Here is a 20,894-nt window from a genome sequence, read left to right on the forward strand (position 1 = left end):
TTTGTTTGGATTTTTCTATGCTGACTTGAAGTGTGACATTGACATTATCAAGAGATGACATAACCTTGCACTTAAAAAATAGTTTTACTTTGAACGAGGTAGCTGCATCATCAATTATTCTGTTAAAAAGTACTGTATTATCACAGAAGATCTAACAAAAATAGAAGAGTAAAAGATGAACTAAAATTTTGAAGGAAACCTACATTATTCAAACTAATGCTTTCAATTTTTTATCCTCTTTACCAGGGGTCGTTTTGTAGAAAAATAGGTGGTGGAGCTCGTTAGCATAACTCATTAGCAAAGGAACCTGACACAAGAAAGGAGAGCCCTAGGTGAGCGAGGCCTGCTTGGGCTGGCTAAAGTTCCAGCCAGCCCAAGCAGGCCTTGCACACCTGGGGCTCTCCTTGCTGCTGCCCTCCCCCCCAGTCAAAAGCCACTTGCTGTCCAAAATCACATACGTGGAGAAAGGGTGGCGTGGGCTTCTCCAGGGGTTAATGAAGGCTGCTGGAGGTGTGGCAAAGCTCCTGATGGCTGACTGGCTGCCCACTATCCTAATCCAGGGATTGTTATGCAGCTGCACCTTCTATTCAATGTACAAGGTAGGTGGGGAGGAGGGGGAACCTTCAGAAAGCTTTAGGAGCTGCGCTCCTGTGAGCTCCTGCTGAATCTGAGGCCTGCTCTTTACAATCTGGAAAAAACTGCTTGGCAAATTAAAACTAAACACTACTCAAACTGATTGTGATTCAGGAAGTACATTTTTAAAGTCAGTTAAGTAAAATTATGACGCTTAAATAATTTTATGCTGTGGGGGTAAAGTTTTACTAAAGGAATGGTTCTTGCTGTATAATACAGGATCACCGGACAGGGTTCCATCTCTATTTCACCCAGCTCTTGGTCAGCTGCGTACCCATATTCTCCCTTGTCTGTTCAGTAATTCTACTAAACCTTTAATATGGCTGAGGACCCATGTCTCACGAGATGAGCACAAAGTTTGCCCAAAATTCCAGGTTCAATCCCCAGCACCTCTGCTTGAAAGGATTCTCAGGCAGCAGAGTTCAAAATAAATCCTGCTGAGAAATTTGAGAGCTGCTGTCATTCACAATAGAATATATGAGGCTATGCAGATCAATTGGTACCACTTAGTAGTAGGTTTACCAGCCTTGGAAGCCTGGAGTCCTTCCAGAACTACGAGTGATCTCCAGACTACAGGGGTCATTGCCACTGGAGGAAGCAACAGTGTTGAAGGGCAGACTCTGTGGTATACTATCCAGTCTAGCAGAAACAAATCATAGAGAGATGTCATGTCCCCAGAGAGCTCCCTCCCCAGCCTTCCAATCTCAAGGAATTTCCCAAGCCAAAGTTCACATCCAGCCTTGGCAGGTTTATGTAATCCTAAACAGGGCTTTTTTTTTGTGGTGGTGGTGGTACTCATCGCTACTGAGTACTAACAGTTTTTTGAGGGGCTCTCCCAAGTCCTGAGGGAGGGGGGAACTGGAGGAAATCATTGTAACTTTATATACAAATACTGGAACCTTTCCTTTAACAACAAAAAATCACTGATCCTAACTCAGTTTTACATATGCTTTAAGTTTGTATAAGGAGGCACCTTTTTATGATCATAGGCAGCACTATAAGTATTAGAAATTAGTACTTGTGGCAAACCTTGCATTTGTCCTATAGATTGGCTGGGACCATACTGAGAAGGTGTTCTGCATTTTTTGCCTAATCTGCAAGACCTTTCACAATATCCTAGCTTCTTTTGTCGAATTCCTTTAGAGTTGGGGGATCAAGGGTGGTGGGAAGACAGACTTTCTATGGGGGTCCTTCTCCTTAGCTATAATATAGCGGGTTCTTTGGATCGATGAGACAAGGTGGTAGTGAAACATCAACTCTTTATTGATTACATAGTAAGGCTGAGCATAAGATTGCTGAACTAGGCCACAGGGCCAACTATATACACACCCGAGTTCCCACGCAAATGTTTGATTGGTCCATTCAAACCAGTAGGGGGCCCGTGATTGGAGCAGGGCAGCAGGGTTTTGGATCCTGCTGCCCATTGTTCCCAAGTCCCCAAGCTCTGGCCGTCTAGCTCCAATGAGCCAGGCAGGAACCCGTATTCAGTTCTCACTTGAGTCCGCATACTATTACATCAGCGCATCGCTCAGCCATTCATTTGTGCAGGAAAACTTTCTGGCAAATCCTATTTTTAATTTCTCAGTGCTCCTGACCATGCAGTTGTACAGACAATGCAAGAATGGGAACGGGGAATACTATGGATGAGGAGGAATGCCCTTGATCCCATCAGACAGAGAGTTAGCTGCTCTCTCCCCCCTCCCCCTGCCCACACACACATAAGTCCCCGTTAGTGGGCAGTATCCATGTAAGTCTCCTCAAGAAAGGTCCATTTGCATTGCAAGGTTAGCAATTTAAAAATCAATAAAACCAATACAAGTCAGAAAAGTACTCTTACCAACGGGATTGATTTCCACAAGGAGTTCAGCATCTCTGTCTCTTCTCTTTCCCCCACTTATCTATATACCGGGAACGTTTTGTGAATATTCATTGAGTACGTTTTCATATCCTGGGCTGTATAATTATTTATCAAGGTGATTGTGTTAATGTTCAGGGACTTGTGTCAAGCAACACAGTTCACAGCTTATGTTTTTGAAATATTCAAAGCAGATGATAATTTCCCAGGTAAGAGTCTTGTTTATTTAAATATTTTGGTAATTTCACATAACACTTTTTGCCATAAGTGGAATAGTTAGTGCTAAGAGATTAATTGCTTCAAAAATTACCAGAAAATATTACTTAATTAAAGATTCATTGTTGGATTTTTGCCCAGTCGTTCTATTACTTTTCAACCTCGTCACCCTCCATAACTTTAAATCTGCTTTGCACACTTCCTTTTACACTTCCTCTCTCTGCCCAAGACACCCTCAACATGTTCTGCTTTTGACCCTGCTGAATATTTCCCCCCACTCTACTATGCCAGTGCTTTTCTTGTATCAGTTATATTGTTGAGGACTGTGTGTTTTCCTTCTTTAAGTGTGCGGACTCTTATCTGGGAGAACCAGGTTTGATTCCCCACTCCTCCACTTGCACCTGCTGGAATGGCCTTGGGTCAGCCATAGCTCTGGCAGAGGTTGTCCTTGAAAGGGCAGCTGCTGTGAGAGTCCTCTCAGCCCCACCCACCTCACAGGGTGTCTGTTGTGGGGGAGGAAGATAAAGGAGATTGTGAGCTGCTCTGAGATTCTGAAATTTGAAGTGGAGGTGGGATATAAATCCAATTTCTTCTTCATCTTCTTCTTTTTGGTGCCACACTCTCTCTCCTTTGTAGATCCTCACACATAAGAACTTCCTACTTCTTGAAAGGAAATATGTCAGAGCAGAATCTCTCCATTACTGGGCCAGGTGGCTACACCCAGGATAATAATTGTCGCCTCAAAGTGTTTTGAAGGGAATTAGGAGGCTTGGGCAGAAACAGTTGCAAGACAAGAGCTGACTGATCTTTGCCATACTTTGTGCAGGAACCCTTATATCTTCTATTTCAGTTTCTGTACAACATCCTGTTCAGAGGGCCTGGTGTCCTCTGGCTTTTTCTTTTGCACTCCAGGTGCCTGGATCGCAGCAGGGATCTGTTGTCATTGAATTCTACAGCTTTGTCTTGGATGCTTTTCAAAGTCTTTGATGTTTTAAGCAAGAGTAGCAGCAGGTAAGGAGAAAATGAAATACCTGAAATTCTGTAGACATTCTTTTTGTGTTAGATTTTGTGCACTGGGCATCAAGTATTGCTAGTGAAAAAACTACTATTTTAGAGGCATTCTGTTTACCAGTTTGGTGTGGTGGTTAAGTGCACGGACTGTTATCTGGGAGAACCGGGTTTTATTCCCCACTCCTCCACTTGCAGCTGCTGGAATGGCCTTGGGTCAGCCATAGCTCTGGCAGAGCTGTCCTTGGAAGAGCAGCTGCTGTAAGAGCTCTCTTAGCCCCCACCTACCTCACAAGGTGTCTGTTGTGGGGGGGAAGGTAAAGGAGATTGTGAATGCTCTGAGATTCAGGGTATAGGGCGGGATATAAATCCAATTTTCTTCTTCTTCTTCCTCCTCCTCCCTGCTTTGCTCCCCAGTGAAGGCCCAAAGTAGGTAACAACATTCTCCCTGCATTTTATCCTCATAACCACCCTGTAAGGCAAAATAGATAAAGAGAGTGACTAGCTTGAGGTCACTCAATGAGCTTCCATGGCAGATGCAGAATTCAAACTTGGATCTCCCAGAGTCTGACACTCTAACCATTACACTACACCACACTAGCATTAGCGTTGCCAACTTCCTGAGATAAGTTCACATGGAGAAAATGGCCATTTTGAAAGATGGACTCTATGGCCCCTTTCACATTACCATTCTAAACAGGATGTTATCCATTGTTGGCCTGGTTCTAGGTAAAGCAATACAGGGCAGAAGTTTCATACAGTGAATGTTATTCCATTAATGAGCTATCTCTGAAGTGATCTGGCCATTTCAAACAATGTCATGCTTTTTTGCCACACGATCTTCCTCAGATTTTTTTGGAATGTTATAATAATAATAATAATAATAATTTTTTATTTCTATCCCGCCCTCCCCGCCAAGGCAGGCTCAGGGCGGCTCACAACATAAAATAACATTATACATCAGTTATACTTATAAAATCATGGTTAAAACAATTACAGATTATTAAAATTAACATTTAACAATATGGTGCTATAAACAATATGGTGCTATAAGCATGTTCTGTAAGTTGAGTGCTATAGCGCTTCCAGTGTGACACTTCTCGATGTATTTCAGTGGTGCCAAGGCATCTAAGTAGTGCCGCTGTAACACTGAAGTGCTACACTGGTCTAGCGTTACAGCGCTCAGCTTAGAACATTAAAAATGTTTGAGGAAGATTGTGTGGTAAAAAAGAGAAAGAAAGAAGTGTGGTGCTATTAGGCGTGCTTCAGACATTTTAAAACAGAGGTGCCAAATTCATTTGTTATGAGGGCCAGATCCAACATGAATGTCACTTTGTCAGGCTGGGCCCTATGTGACATAGAATGTCACACTGGAGATATAAAATTTATAAACCCAATTAACTCAAATTTTTACTCAAAATACAAAGATGCTTAAAACATGGAGGTTGGACCCTTCCAACTCTATGATCTTATGATTCTATGATTAACACCCTTACAGTATTTCCTTAAAGTAGCTCTCCGATGCCTACCCTGTCATTTCCAACATCCATTACTCATAGCACTGGGGCAGTAGACAGGGACATAATGCACAGCCTCTGTCATCTGGCAATAAAGGTAATTAGCAACTGTTCATGGGCCAGACAAGAGCCCTGGATGGGCTGGTTCGGCCTGTGGGCTGTATGTTTGACACCCCTGTTTTAAACAACACACTACAACACTTCAGAAGCACGAAGAAGAGGTGAAAACAGAAGAAAGCAGTTTACATAAATGTAAGCAGTTTTATTATGTACTGATGTATATTTATTTTATGTATTTTATTTTATGCATTGATGTATGTATACATGTTGTGCGCAGCCCTGAGTCCTGCTTGTGGGAAATGGAGTGGGATAGAAATTAAATAAAAATACCTTAAGAATGGTTCAACCATGCTTTGCAAACCAGATGCAAGTGGCTTTGTATGAAGAGATATATAAAATCTGTTAGCAGCCAGTTGCTAGAATGGTTGTGTCTGAAATGACCAGGGCTTTTTTTGTAGCAGGAACTCCTTTGCATATTAGGCCACACACTCCTAATGTAGGAATCCTTGTGGAGCTTACAGTAGGCCCTGTACTAAGAGCCCTGTAAGCTCTTGGAAGATTGGCTACATCAGGGGGTGTGGTCTAGTATGCAAACGAGTTCCTGCTACAAAAAAAGTCCTGAAAATAACATGAAAAATCTTTTAGCAACCATCTACTAAAACAGATTACAAAGGCTGTCTGAAAGGGACCTAGGGCATTGTACCTCAAGTCCCTCTACTGCCCCAACCCTGCCCTCCTCAGGCTCCACCTCCAAAATCTCCAGGTATTTCCCAACCCAGAGCTGGCATTCCCACATTTCTCCTGAAAAATGTGTGCATTTCTTCTTCATCCAACTTACTTTTCCTTCTGTTCTCCTGTTAAAGTAAAGGTAAAGGTGCAAGCACCAGTCGTTTCCAACTCTGAGGTGACGTTGCTTTCACAACATTTTCACGGCAGACTTTTTACGGGGTGGTTTGCACCCTGTGCAAGCACCAGTCATTTCCAACTCTGGGGTGATGTTGCTTTCACAACGTTTTCACGGCAGACTTTTTACGGGGTGGTTTGCCATTGCTTTCCCCAGTCATCTACACTTTCCCCCCAGCAAGCTGGGTACTCATTTGACCGACCTCGGAAGGATGGAAGGCTGAGTCAGCCTCAAGCCGGCTACCTGAACCAGCTTCCACTGGGATTGAACTCAGGTCGTGAGCAGAGGGCTCCAACTGCAGTACTGCAGCTTTACCACTCTGCACCACGGGGCTCTTATATTCTCCTGTTACACATCACCAAATTAAGACAAAATTATTAGGAATGCTTAAGAAGTGTTTCTCTGACAAAATTTTATCTATATTTGAGGATTCGGCATTTCTGGAAATACCGAACTCATAATGTCAGTGTCTGAGGTTCTTCTGTATTTTTCAAATTTTTACTTTTATAAAACTTACATGTCAACATTATAGGAAAATAAAAAAGTAGTAACACTAGTACTTTTCCAAGCGACAAAAGGAAGAAAATACAGATATGATCTCTACATGAAGATATACTGAAATTATCTGCTTCCTGCAGACTAAAATTTGTGTAAAAATGACATTAATATTTGTAAAATCTTGGATTTTTTTTTTGTAAAGGTGACAATTTTGATCAGAAATGAAAATGTTCCCCAAAAAGGCTTTACATATCAGAATTCTAACCTTCTCCTCTGAACTTTGACAAGCACTAATAAATAGCTGGTATAACATTCAAAGAAAACATTCTGAACTTCTTTTGAATAGGAGGTACATAATTCAGCAGACAAAATTCAGGCATGTCTATAACACTGTGCTCTATACTTTTCGTTAACATAATTAAAACCATTTCCCGATATTTTATAGCTCCGAGACATCCCCACCACATATGGTTTCTTCGGTATTGAACACATGTAATAAAAGTGGTGCAGATCTCAGAAGATTAACTCATTTTGCTCAAGAAAAACATATGATGTGCCTTCCAAAATTTCCCTTTTTTTTGCCAGCACACAACAGAGCTGATCCCAAGGCATAAGGTAGCCGCAAGATAATTGTCAATTAGTGTTGAAGTTATCTGCTCATTCCTATTATCTAAGAATACTTCACAGCAAAGTCTGCGGTCGTCCCGATCAATGTGCTCAGCTCCTAGGTAACAAGTAATACATATGAACAGTATCTCTTAAATAACGCTGAATTATTCTTTAAAGCCTCAGGCATGGAGGCATGTGCAGAACATTTAATGAGTTAATAATTTTTTTCATTCTCCATCGTTACACAAGAAGAAGCACTTATCGCACTGCTATTGTTTGCACAAGTGTGATGCTCCATCACTGGAAGTTACAAAAAAGAATTTGCTTAGAAATAGCCATTAGGCTGTGTTCTGTTCTATCTTCAGTATCTCCCAAAACACATAAACACACCATTTGGCCCAGGACAAAATTGCTGTTGTAATATTTATATATGCAAGTTGCATGAATGAGCCCTGGGCTCTCTTGTTCACCGGGCTCCCTATTCCCACTTTGAATTGCCTCACTGGTTGCTATGTGTTACTCTCAACCCGTGAGCGTACCATAAATGCTGGTATCAATGACTGTTGCTGAGCAGCATGAGAATCAGTGATCGTTAGCGGGACCACTGCAGACCTTGCAAGTTGTTGCCCTTAAGGTTGGTTCAAGGGCAGAGCTTCCACTTGTATAATTGGTTCTGTGGGCATAACAGTCCTATGAGCCACTAAGGCTCTTGCATAGTTTTGGAAATAAAGTGCAGTGACAGAAGCCCAAGTGGGTGGGGCTGTGGCTCAGGGGGAAAACATCTGTTTAGCATGTAGAGGGTCCCAAGTTCACTCCCCAGCATCTGCAGTTAAAAGAACCAGGAAGTAGGTGATGTGAAAGACCTCTGCCTGAGACCCTGGAGAGCCATTGAGAAGACAATACTTGCCCTGATAAACCAAGGGTCTGATTCACTATAAGGAAGCGTCACGTATGTGTATGGGTGGAATGACATCACAGGATCCACATTTTGGTTTCCCTCAGCTGATCCATTTCATATCCCATGGCAAATAAATCCAGGTGGCAATGAAGTTAACCGGTAGAGTAACATGGAGATTATTGTTGGACACACTGGCCTCATAAATGATCTTCACCTTTGGTGCATGTCCACCTATTGCTTTTAAGATCTTCAGAGAAAACATTTCGTTTTTTAAAAAAAATCTTGTTAAGCAAGGTTCATATGAACTTCATTACCAAATGTGACAGAAATGTAAAACATCCTTGTTCTGTAGGTGGCTGTGGTACAACTGAAGGTCATTGTAATTTATACCTAATGAGGCCTGCACATGATAATCACAACATGAGGTACTTGTAGATCTCAGTTACTTATCACTTCCTAAATTAGACATCTCTTTATAGCATGAACCCTAAATTTAACCTGGCATAAAGATCATATTACATCACTGCAGGATATCACAAGTTGTTTGTTAGCTGTTACAACCCATGCGCTTTAGGGTTTTGTGGGGGCCTTGTGGGAAGTTACCTGTGGTGGGTAAGCCCTCTTAACCTAGGAGAAGCAGATTATACAAGCAAGGTATCCTCTCAACCTGCCTCTGACTGTATTGTGTATCGTTCAACATGGGACTGCCAATGCCATTTAGGGTATTAGGTTTGCGGCTACTATAGAGGCCTTGACAAATGCATGATTTCCCTACCCTTTGGGGCTACTCCCACATAGACTGGAGTGATTAATGATTTTCATAAACCCAGCAGCAGAATGGACGCTACGATCACCTGTTTCCCCTATGGGAATATGGCATTTATTCTCCTGACCCAGATCTCAAGCTGCTAGACCCTGGAGTTGGCCCTTCTTAGCTTCTATAATCTGATGAGATCAGGCTTGCCTGGGCTGTCCAAGTCAGAGCAATTTTTTATTAATGTTTAAGTTGACTAAAAGTATTATTTGGCCTATATATTTGTCTGTCGGTATACCTGCCCAGGACCCTCTTGTCTTTTGGGCTCTATCTATTAGCATAAAAATTATCACCCTGTTACCTTGGTGACTGAAACTCAAAAGGGAAAAAAAAATGTTATTTTGACTGAACTGCCTGTAAAGACAAACTTGTGTCTATCCTCTTACAGGGTGTATTTTCTCACATTCATTTTGCAGAGTGGTAAATTCATGCACAAATGCCTGGGGTGAAGTGTCTTTTCACCACAGATCCAAGTGCTTGTGTCATGTGTGAGTCAAGAAGGGGGCTTCAGATGTAGTAAAATCCAGTGCTGTCACTCAACGAAGGCATTGGGTTTTGTTTTGTGGCTTAATACTTAGTTCATGACCTGCATCCTTTTCAGTGCTGATACATCACACTGTGAGGTACAGGTACTGAAAAATCAAACATTCCCATTGAGATCTTTTAAAAAGCTCTGACTGGTTATATGAAAAGCATAGCATGGCTCAATTCTAGCACAGGATGTTTGCTTATTTCTGCTAGCACAATGGCCATAAAGGCTTGTATATTGTGAGGATTTCTGGGTGGCGCAGTTCTTTTGGCCTTTCTGTATAGATAGGAATTTTGCTGCTCTGCAGGCTGTCTGTCTGTGTGGGCTGGGCCATCCACCATCAAGGGGGAAGAGTAGGTTTTTACCTTCATTGGAAGGCTTCAGGCTCAGGACTTGGTTTTGCTCCATGTGAGTAACTGGTTGAACAATTCCTTTAGATGGGTGGAAATAAGGGGTGCATTTGGGGACATCAGAGCAATGAACTAAGACTGCTGATTCCCATTTTAGGTGACCCCAATCAGGGCTTTTTTTGTAACAGGAGCTCCTTTGCATATTAGGCCACATACCCCTGATGTAGCCAGTCCTCCTGGAGCTTACAGTAGGTCTGTACTAAGAGCCCTGTAAGTTCTTAGAGGATTGGCTACATCAGCGATGTGTGGCCTAATATGCAAAAGAGTTCCTGCTACAAAAAAAGTCCTGACCCCCAACTATTGAGGATGTTCCTGTGTTGCCCAACCTTCTGCTTGCATAGTCCCATTCTGAATTTATTTGTTTAAAATGTGTTACCTTTCTACCCAAACAAGGATCGCCAAGGCAGCAAACATCAAAGCAGTAAAACTTTTCAACATTAAAACATCAAGATATTAAAACAGCTTATAAGTGTATATAAAATATATACACAATTCAAGTAAAGCATAAACACACAAATATATATAATAACACAACCAGGGAGGAGAGCCTTCTGGCTCAAACTGAGTCGGCTGAAATTGAATCCGACGAAGACGGAGGTTCTCTACCTGGGTCGGGGCGGTCCGGGGAGAGAGATCCAGCTGCCGGCCCTTGACGGGGTGCCACTAATACCGGTCCCCAAGGTCAAGAGCTTAGGCGTGCTCCTTGAGTCCTCCCTTACAATGGAGGCTCAGGTGGCAGCCACTGTTAGATCTGCCTTTTTCCATCTTCGGCAAGCACGGCAGCTGGCCCCTTACCTGGACCGCAGCGACCTAGCGACGGTAATCCATGCTACGGTCACCTCAAGAATAGATCACTGTAATGCTCTCTACATGGGGCTACCCCTGACGCTAACCCGGAGACTACAACTAGTGCAGAACGCTGCGGCACGGCTGTTAATGGGGCTACCACGACGGGAGCACATTCGGCCAGTGCTGAGAGAGCTGCACTGGTTGCCTGTTGTGTTCCGAGTTCGCTTCAAGGTGTTGGTATTAACCTTTAAAGCCCTTTATGGTCAGGGACCTGCCTATCTACGGGACCGCCTTTCCCCATATATCCCCCAGAGAGCACTGCGATCAGGGACAAAAAATCTGCTGTCCGCCCCTGGCCCAAAAGAAGCCAGGTTATCCGCAACAAGATCTAGGGCCTTCTCGGTGGCAGCACCAGAACTCTGGAACACCCTCCCAGAAGCTATAAGGGCCCTGCGGGATTTGTCGGCGTTCCGCAGGGCCTGTAAGACCGAACTGTTCAGGCAGGCTTTTCTGGTTGACTGAAAATGGGCTGCCACCGGACATCCTACAGAAGCTGGTGGTCATAGTCAGAACCTAATACCGCCAGACTAGACTGAGATATCGTAATAGTTTTTAACCTGATAAATGTATTATGGTTTTATATGTTTTATGAAATTGATTGTTTTTATGATATTGTAAGCCGCCCTGAGTCCGCTTGCGGAGAGGGAGGGATATAAATATAAAGTAATAAATAAATAAATAAATAAATAAATAACAGTCGGGGAATGCCAAACAATAGTGAGGGAAAGCCAAACAAAACAAAAAAAGTCTTCACTTGTAGTGGAAGGCAATAATAGAGGAAGGCAAACAACTCTCCCTGAGTAGGAAGTTCCAAAGTTTTGGCACCATAACTGCAAATGTCCTTTCTAGGCTTGCTGTCCACTTAGCTTTAGATGATGGGGGCATGCAAAATAGGGCCATGAAGATGACTAGAGTGAATGAGTAGGTTTATATGGGATTAGGTGGTCCTTAAGGTATTCAGACCCCAAACTGTAATGTTTTAAAGGTCAATACCATCACTTTTGATTGGGCCTGGAAACAAGTTGAGAGTCAGCATAGATGAAACAAGGAGGTTTGGTCCCTGTAACCCACTCCAGCCAACATTCTGGCCACAGCATTCTGTAGCAACTGTAGTTTCCACACAATATTGAAAAGCAGCCCAGTGTAAGTGTGCATTGTGGTAATCTAATCTAGATGTTACCATGGTATGGACCACAGTGGCAAGATCTTTCCTGCCCAGGAAGGACCACTGTTCGTTTACTGGCTGAAGTTAGGAAAAGGTACCCTGGGCACTACTGCCCCCTGTTTATTCAACAGGAGGCCCAGGTCTAGAAACTTCTCCAAACTATGAGCCTGCTCCTTTAAGGGACTGCAATTCCACCTGGAACAGGAGATATCTAAGTGTCTGGGTCAAACTCCCCTCCCCCTCCAGTAGCACCTCTGTTTGGTCAGGATAAGGTTTTAGTTTTAGCCCTCATCCACCCCAAAACTGCCTCAATGCACTTGTTCATGGTTTTCATGAAATCTGCTGGAAATGTGAAACAGTGTTCTTTGTGTATTGGTGAATACTCAACCCATATCTCTGGATGATCTCCCCCAGTACCTTTACGTATCTGCTAAATTCTGTTTCTCAGTCACGCTACAGCATGATGGAATGCTGGGAATGGGTTTCTATTCTATATCTCATTCTATACCTGCCCCCTCCCTATGATGATTGATAGACTCAGAAAATAGGAGCAGGTTCAGATAGGGGTTGTTCTACTGCGCACTTGGGGGAAACCCGCCCCCCCCCATGTTTGCAGAAATAAAATAGAAACTAAAAATAAGGAGAGGGGCTAAATCACTCCCACCCAAGGGGTACACTGTCTACACAAGTACAGGAACTTCCCCATGACCAAGAAGTGTGTTGAAGAGGAAGCTGGAGCTACCACCACTGCCATTTAGGACAGGGCCGGCCCTAGACTGTCTGGCACCCTAGGCAAGGCTAACTTCTGAAGCCTCCTCCCCCCACTGCTAACATTACTGAGTCACATGGGGGGCACCCAATTGGTGCCCCCCAGAAGGCTGGCACCCTAGGCAATCACCTAGTTTGCCTAGTGACAGAGCCGGCCCTGATCTTGGAGGACCAAGGGGACTGCAGTACCAGCCAGTGGGTAGTCGGCCATACAAGGAGGAGCTAGAGCCCTCAATGGCACTGCAGCTGGCAAGTGGGGAGGAGCTGAATGTGGTAGTAAACAAAGCAAGGTCTTTGGCTATCTTAATTGGTGGGCAGGCTCACATGGCATTTAAATATTCCCATTACAGAGTTTTAGGGCTTTCAGAGTAACCACCAGCTTCATGGATTGTTCCTAGAAAAATCTGGCAGCTCCTGTAGTTATTTAAGCATGAACGGCCCCATGTAGCTGGTGCGCATATAAAACATGTAAATAATTTAAGGTGGAGGTGATCAGAGCATGAGTAACTGTCACCTTTTCAAGGAAATGCTGCAGCTGAAGTGCTTCCACCAAAATTTGTTAAATGCTTAACAGATCATACGGTATGTCAGCATTCTAATGCCGGCAGTTTTGTTTTCACTCCCTTTTATAGTAATTCCCAATGTGAACTTTCTCTTTTTAACCATCGCTGCACATTCACTTGACATTTTCATTGAGCTGTTTGTCACAACCATAATTCCTTTGAACTTTACGAGCTATGCAAAATCATAATCCGAGCTGGATAATTATGAGTTTCAGTGACCTCACTAGTTCAATCACCGTCATCTTTGTATGGCGGGAACTCCAATGCCCCTCATCAAATTTATTGGCAGACTGGGAGAGGGGCAGGAGCAGGTAGGCCTCTGTCTGGTAGTTGGGGCTATTCTCTGCCCTTGGTTGTGGGCAGAAGCAGTGAGGGTGCCAAGTGTGCCAGGAGGGTGCATATTGTCTCAGTACTGAGTATTTTATACTCAGCCCTGTGGACAGCCAAATTGCAGCATAATGTATTGAAACCAGCCCAGGGTTTTGCTCATTTCAGTCAGCCCCCTTCTTTACATACCTCATATCCTGTACCTCATGTATGTTGCCCATGAACACCCCATGATCTCTAGCAAAGCTTCCATAGTCAAAGGGACCCCATCTCCCTGTTTACTAGTGGGAAAGCTGGTTGAATCTAACGCAGTATTTGGGGCTCCTTTTGAAATTTTCTTGCCGACTTATGAAGAGGTTTTTCCAGAGGTCTCCAGATTCCTTGAATTTTCACTGTCCTGGATCGTCAGCATATTTGGCTGTCTCAAAGTTCAATCTTTGATTTGATTATTTGATTACAAATCACAGGAACACTCATCCCTCTTACGTCTGAACACACCTTACTAAATTTCAGGACTGGACTTAAAATACCCCCTCATGTGAACAAAAGAATTGCTTTTTTATTACATGCCGCGAAATTGTCAATAGAGATGGAAGTTGGAAAAACCACCAGATATAAACTTACGGCACTCTAAGCTATGGCATTTATACATAATGGCGAAAATAATAGACAACATTAAAACTCAATCTCAACCACAATCAGAGTACTCTGATTTCTTTACAATATGGAACCCAATACTTGAATATCTGCAAGACCAGAATGAAATACCACAAGTGGTAACAGATCTACAGCTTTGGTAAACACTGCCCATAATGAGATATTAGTTGTAATAGATGTTATCTTATTTTTTGTATAGCATGATATTTTTAAAAACATATTTAAATATGTATAATGCAGAGAGACCAAGATTTATGTGATAATATGTTATATAAGGGTGGCATTATCTTTGCAAGTTTATAACTATACCAAAGTCAACAACTGTATTATTTTTCTTTTAATTTTTTAGTTCTTAAATATTTGTAAACACTATACTCATGTTTTCTATTTATAACTTCTTAACAGAAGCTTAATACTGTTCCAAAAAGAAAAAGCAACTGTAAATACTGCAATTACTCTCATTGTTTGCTAGTTACAATTTTGACTGCAAACTGCAACCAATATAGTATTTATTGTAATGCTTGTTAAAATAATAAAAATTATATTGGAAAAAATAAAATTCTTTGATTATATACCTTTGAACTGAAGATACAAAAATAGCATTGCCCTACCCATCCAATTCTATCTGTAGTTCCATGGATTTCTCAGATCCTTGTTAATACTGACTTACTTAAATTCTTTCATCAACGATAATCACTATTTTTTGTTTACAATGCTTTTTCCAGTAAAAAGATAAAAGTAGTCCCCTGTGCAAGCACCAGTCGTTTCTGACTCTGGGGTGACGTCGCATCACAGCATTTTCATGGCAGACTTTTATGGGGTGGTTTGTCATTGCCTTCCTCAGTCATCTACACTTTCCCCCCAGCAAGCTGGGTACTCATTTTACCAACCTCGGAAGGATGTGGAAGGCTGAGACAGCCTTGAGCCAGCTACTTGAACCCAGCTTCTACTGGGATCGAACTCAGGTCATGAGCAGAGAGCTCGGACTGCAGTAGTGCAGCTTTACCACTCTGCGTTACGGGACTCTTTGCTTTATTCGGTAGTAAACATTAAAGCCCTTCCTGCTTTGCCTGCTGTTTCTGGGCTTCCACCAACTGTCTTTCTAAATATTATTACGCTGGCTGCTTTCCAATCTAGTAAGGAAAAAAAAATTAAAGACAAGTTGCAATTTTTGTTAGAACATCAACTTCACCGACACGTTTTTTGAAGAATACTTGTGTGTATGAAATCCATTTGTAGTGGTTGATGAATTTTGAATTGTCAGTTCCAGAACTGTCTCTTTTCACCTCTATTAGTTCATTATGCGTTTTCATAGGGTTGGATCCTACATATGGTATATATGTTGTGCTTATGGAGGTTTTTCCTCACCTTCCTTCCTCCCTCAGCTCTCCAAGACCCCTGGAAAATTTAGTGGACAGTATTCTGTGAGACATAGATAGGGTAGTCAAGTCTAGGTTCGGGAAATTGTGGAAATTTGGAGGTGCAGCTTGGGGAGGGGCCTCAGCAGGGTGCAATGCCATTGATTCCAACCTCTAAGGCAGCCATTTTCTCCTGGAAAAAATGATATGTATAGTCTGGAGATCAGTCATAATTTCTGGGAGACCTTCAGTCCACACCTGGAAGTTGGCAACCCTAGGCATAGTGGAGGATGCTCCGAGGAAGTGAAATTGGGGGGGGGGGGGGGTTGAAGCATCTTTACCTACCTCTTCCATGGGGAGACTTGATGGATCACGTTTTCTGTTTGGACCAGAAAGAGTAGGGTTGATGCTGTGCAATTACTAGTCTTTACTGTCCTCCATGCATTGAGGTTCCCTTGAACCACAGAACTGAGTTTTATACATCTTAGTGGGCTACTGGAGGAAGGAAAAGGCAAGGGGAAAGAGCCACCTTTGTGAGTAGCTTCTGCTTTCAGTTTATAGGATCCAATCAATTGTCTTCATGTTCTTAGCAGTAGACTTCTCAGATTCTTTTTTTATTTTGATTGCCTCATTGTTGACTTATATGAATGCTTTCAGAGTCTTGTGCTCCTTTAAAAAAAAATTCTTACTTGACCAAGGCTTCCATTTTCTAAAAGAATCTTTTGTGCTTTTTGTAGTTCCTTGACTCTGCTTGTTAACTGCACTGGCATCGTCTTGTTTGTACCTTTCCTGGTCTGTAATAAGCATTCTGTCTGAGCTTCTATTATCTTGGCTTCAAGCTCCAAGCATCTTGGGGAGGAGGAGAATCTTCTCATCCATCACTTTGAACTTGTTTTTTTTAACCAATTCCTTCATTTTTAGAAAGTGCCTCATTAAAAGTGACCCCACTGGACTTCTAAGGGCACTTTTCAGTTACATACATGTGAGAAGGCAAAAAAATGAAAGTGTTGCTTAGCTGTTCTACTTACTACAGAGGGAAAACATCCATATAGGAAGCTTATCTCTGTGGTATCTGCCTTTGTGGTGAAGGCAATTTCATGAGGAAACTCTTTCCCTGGAGTTCTCATTGAGTGTAGATCTGTGTTAGACTGTTCCTTGTTGTATCAGTGGGCACTTACAGATGAATAGTTTCCACATTGACAGCATGACCATGTGGTAAATCTTCACTTGTATTTTCCCATTTATCTATATATCTAACTTCAAAACCATACTGTTTCAGATAACCAACTCAAACTCTGTGCAGTTGCACGGAAACAAAGGTAATAAAAGCATAGACAATTAAAAACTGCCCCCCTCAAAAATAATTTTCAAAGCTACTCACTGAAAAATCAAATAATATTGATGGGGAATCCTGAGAATGACACTGGCTGCATTGTTTGAAACCTCTAACTTTTGTCTGAATAGTTCTCGCTTTAGTTAGCCTCTTTAGTTAGCCATTGATTCTGCTGCCAAGACATTATGGAATGATTTATGAACCTTCAGATTGCTCAGAAGTTTTTGTTTTGCTTTGCTTTGTTTAAATCAGTGTATTGGTTGGGAGAAAGAGCATTATCAGTAGTCTGCTGTTAGTCTAAGAACCCATCTACATGATTTTGGACCTCTCCCCTCAGGGAAATTGACTTTGATTCTTTCCTGATGACATTTCTGTTTCTAAGCAGCAAGCTAAAGCAGTGCTTTTTCAAGGAGGCTTGGGCTTTGTTTTTGTTTTTAGTTAGGTGGAATTAGATTTATCTCTTGTCAGTGCTCTCTGATTCTGGACTGATCTACTTTATCGGGTTATTTTGCTGACATACTCTGCCATAATTTATTTTGATATTTTTGTGGATATCTGTAGGTTTCTGTTACGATCTGTGATAATCGGGTAGCTTGTTACCTGCCATGTAGACTTAGATAATGCAAAAGACAGGATATACATATTTTAAATATGTATTATGAAGAATGAGAAGAGTGACTGGGATAATACTGGCTGGGCCATTTCTAACTACAAATATGGCGTCATATTTTGGAAACTTTCACCATGTGAAAAACTTCCATTCTCCCATTATGTGGTAAGCTATATCAGATAAAAGGCACTGCTAAATCCTTTTTCATTATATATTAGTCTATTGTATGTATGAGATTCAAGCAGGGGAACGTTCAAATGTATTATCCCTGCACCCACTTGTAGTTCTACTCTCCAGAATTCTGCCAGTACAATCAACCACCTGTGTAATAGGTAGATCAGTTCTGGTAATATGATGTAGTGACTGTGTCAGAGAGAATGGTACTTGGATAGTGTGTGTAGAGTGCAGGACTTTTTTTGAGCAGGAACACAGTTCCGGCTGGCCTGGTGTCAGGGGGTGTAGCCTGATATGCAAATGAGTCCCTGCTGGGCTTTTTGTACAGAAAAGCCCTGTGCAAAACAATAGTGACATCGGGGAGTGTGGCCTAATATTCAAATGAGTTCTTGCTGGTCTTTTTCTACAAAACAAGCCCTGGTAGAGTGTACGAGAGGAAGGGAACGGCAAACCACCTCTGAGCATCTCATGCCTTGAAAACTCTACAGTGTCACCATAATTTGGCTGTGATTTGATGGTACTTTACACACACTGAGTTCATGGGGAAAACTCTAAATATGGATGTGGATATAATGCAAATCTTTTTAATGCACATTTTACTATGCCTTCTCTTGTTCCATACATACCTTCTCACTATATTTGAAGTGCCTATTATCAGTAAATCAAGACAACAGTATTACTCACATATATGTGTGTGTGTGTACAATACAGTATTCACAAGTGAATACAATATTCATACATGGAGGATTCTCACTGAGCTGAAGAAATGTTCCTTCTTATGTTCTCCCTTGCCCTGCCTATTTGCATATGCAGGTGAGGGACATTGTATAGCTTCCATATCTCAGTTCAGCATTCTCCTCCTATGGCAGTCCCTTATGTTTCATAGCATGAGTAACCTGCATGACTCAAACCATGGAGAGCTGGGAGGGGCTGTGGTTCAGTTGTACAGCATCTGCTTTCCATTGAGAAGATCCCAGGTTCAACCCCCCCAGTTTCTCCAGTTAAAAGGATCAAGTAAAAGGTGATGTGAAAGACCTCTGCCTAGGACCCTGGAGAGCTACTGCCATTCAGAGTTGTCAGAACTGATGGAGATGGTCTTACTTAGTAGAAAGCTTTGGGAGTTGATGTGGAGGACTGGAAACAAACATGGGAGATACTCATGGATCTCTCATTTCCTGAAACGGGCCTTCACACTGTGGACTTGATCCAGTTATTCTTTTCTGTTGAGCAAGGTGTCTTCCTCTGATGAAATACAGGAGTGTGGTGTTTATGGGGAGGAGGAACAAATAATAGAAACTAGGTTCAATGAAACCTTGTGGGAATTGGAGTACAGATGCTGTACTTGCCATCACACTATACTGTACCCATAATACATTTGGTATGACTTCACTACTAAAATAAGATTTGCTTTGTATTCATATAGTATCTGAATATTATATCATTTATCAAAGTCATTTCTAAAAAGGCTGCAACTGCGTTTATTTATTCTGGACAACATACTAATTTATTTAGCTGAATAAATCTCCTTTGTCATGAGAGTAAAATTAATAGAAACTCAGTTACTGAACAGTGGAGGCTCCCTCACCCAAGATGAAGAGTCCAATTTGTAAAGTTTAATGGCCCATTAAGGAATAAAGAAACTGTTTCTATCTATCTATCTATCTATCTATCTATCTATCTATCTATCTATCTATCTATCTATCTATCTATCTATCTATCATCATCATCTATCATCTATCTATCATCATCTATCATCTATCTATCATCTATCTATAGAAAGAGAGAGAGAGATCTTGGCCAACAGAAGAATTTTTCCCTAGTGAAAAGCAATGCAATCTTTTAAAACGTAGTTTGGAAAAGAACAGAATAAACAGAATCATCTGATTGTCTCCTTACAAAAGAAAAACAATGGCCAAGGAACAGATGTAAGGAGAAAATTGTCATAGTGGGTGTTTTTTTTCTCCTTAAGTATAATGAATCAGTACCCACTCTTACCATTATGTACGATTGCAGTAGAACAAGGACCATTTACCCTGATATAACCTCAGCAACCAAGGCGATTCCACTCTGCTGTTTGTCAGTTGCAATCCCATTATGATTGATTTCTGCCACAGATTTTGCACACATAACCATTTACAAAGTACTTGTTTACTATGGTGTGCATCCATAATGACCATTTGTTTTAAACAAATATAAGTAACTGGCAGGCTCAGTGTACATAAGCCAACAGTTGGTAAATAGCCAGCCATATTTACCCTGGTGATAACTGTGCAGTAATGATAAATCCAGGTGGGTAGCTGTGTTGGTCTGAAGCAGTAGAACAAAGTTAGATTGCTAATTTGCTGTTCACCAATGCAGAGGCATCTGTCTCTATATATGAACTGTTAACTTCTATTTCAATGTATCCGAGGAAGTGTGTGTGCACATGAAAGCTCATACCTTGAATAAAACTTCGTTGGTCTTAAGGGGCCCACTGTGCAGCAATGAAACTGTTGTCATTTTTGCTTAGTACTATTTTTTTCTTATCAGCCAAACTTGTTTTTTGAGCTGCATCCCCTACAGAAATTAAATGCATGTTGTCTGAGCAGTACTTGACCAACCTGTCAACTAGGTATCCTTCTTCCATATGCATCTTGCTGCTCCATCCAGCAGAAGAGAGTTGATTTTTTTCCTTTTCCTTTCTTCCACTCCTTAAGTGCAGGGTGTCAATGAACCAGATATTACACAGTTATGTGTGAACCCACTGAGAACTGAAAAGGGAGCCTGTGGCTCTATCCCAATCATTTCTTCAACCTTCATACATGAGAAATCACCCATCACCAGGGCTTTTTCTTGTAGCAGGACCTCCTTTGCATATCAGGCCACATACCCTTGATGTAGCCAGTCCTCCTGGAGCTTACAGTAGGCCCTGTATGAAGAGCCCTGTAAGCTCTTGGAGGATTGGCTACATCAGGGGTGTGTGGCCTAATATGCAAAGGAGTTCCTGCTACAAAAAAAGCCCTGCCTATCACCCTCATTCTTTAAGAAGATGAACTTGTCACCCATATGGGGCTTTGCAAAATGCCATTGGGTGGATGCAGTGATGATAATTGTGCATGTGTTTGCATCAGAGGGATGTTCTTTGTTGACTCTTATATGC

General features: G+C 41.9%; 1 protein-coding gene across 3 annotated transcripts in view; it reads left to right on the top strand.

Moving 5' to 3' along the window:
- GABRG1 (gamma-aminobutyric acid type A receptor subunit gamma1) overlaps positions 1-20,894 on the top strand; it is a 137,687-nt gene that overhangs the window by 71,164 nt on the left and 45,629 nt on the right. The gene's annotated exons all lie outside the window — the stretch shown is intronic.

This window comes from Heteronotia binoei, chromosome 9 (assembly GCF_032191835.1).
Source record: "Heteronotia binoei isolate CCM8104 ecotype False Entrance Well chromosome 9, APGP_CSIRO_Hbin_v1, whole genome shotgun sequence".
Taxonomy (NCBI): domain Eukaryota; kingdom Metazoa; phylum Chordata; class Lepidosauria; order Squamata; family Gekkonidae; genus Heteronotia; species Heteronotia binoei.